The sequence below is a fragment of the Arachis duranensis genome, chromosome 4, assembly GCF_000817695.3.
Source record: "Arachis duranensis cultivar V14167 chromosome 4, aradu.V14167.gnm2.J7QH, whole genome shotgun sequence".
NCBI classification, from domain to species: domain Eukaryota; kingdom Viridiplantae; phylum Streptophyta; class Magnoliopsida; order Fabales; family Fabaceae; genus Arachis; species Arachis duranensis.
Window position 1 is genome coordinate 91,134,786 of NC_029775.3, and position 1,168 is coordinate 91,135,953.

The following is a 1,168-nucleotide window of genomic DNA, read 5'->3' on the forward strand; positions in this document are numbered from 1 at the left end:
TACTGTTTCCATTTGCTTTAAAAGATCAAGCTAAAAGGTGGTTGAATAACCAACCTACAGCAAGCATAAAAACATGGAAACAGTTGTCAGACAAATTCCTGAATCATTTTTACCCTCCAAAAAGGATGACACAGTTAAGATTGGACATCCAAGGCTTTAAACAAGAGGATAATGAATCCCTTTACAATGCCTGGGAGAGGTATAGAGGTATGCTAAGGAAATGCCCCTCTGAAATGTTTTCAGAGTGGGTACAGTTAGACATCTTCTACTATGGGCTTACAGAAAAAGCTCAGATGTCTTTAGACTACTCAGCTGGTGGATCTATACACATGAGGAGGACAATTGAAGAAGCTCAAGAGCTTATAGACACTGTTGCTAGAAACCAATATTTGTACTCTAGCAATGAGTTCTCTCCAAAAGAGGAAGTCATGGAGCTTAATTGAGCAGATGAGTTCTCTCCAAAAGAACAGATAATTGAGCTTAATCAACAATTGCTCCTGATGACAGAACAGTTAGCAGACTTTAAAGAGATGCTCTATGAAACTAAAGTTGCTAACAAGAGCATAGAACTGCAGTTGAATCAAGCAAAACAGTAAATATCTAAACAGATAACAGAGGAATGTCAAGCAGTTCAATTGAGGAGTGGGAAGACCCTGAATAACACTGCTCAAAGGAGTAAAAAGCCAAACAAGGAACAATTGACAGAGGACAACCAAACTACTGTTCAAAATCCCTCTGAGGACAGTAAGAGCCCAGAGAGGAATGTTATTGGCGTTCAAACGCCAGAAAGGGAAGGAAAGCTGGCGTTAAACGCCCATTCCTTGCCCAGTTCTGGCGTTCAGACGCCAGAAAAGGGGGAAAAGTTGGCGTTAAACGCCCAATTTCCACCCAATCCTGGCGTTCAGACGCCTAGGGAGAATCAGACACCTGAGAGTGCTGACAGTAATCTCCCTAACAAGGCTTCTTTAACCACTTCTGTAAGGAATAAACCTGCAGCATCTAAGGTTGAAGAATATAAAGCCAAGATGCCTTATCCTCAAAAACTCCGTCAAGCGGAGCAGGATAAGCAATTTGCCCGCTTTGCAAATTATCTAAGGACTCTTGAAATAAAGATTCCGTTTGCAGAGGCACTTGAGCAAATACCTTCTTATGCTAAGTTCATGAAAGA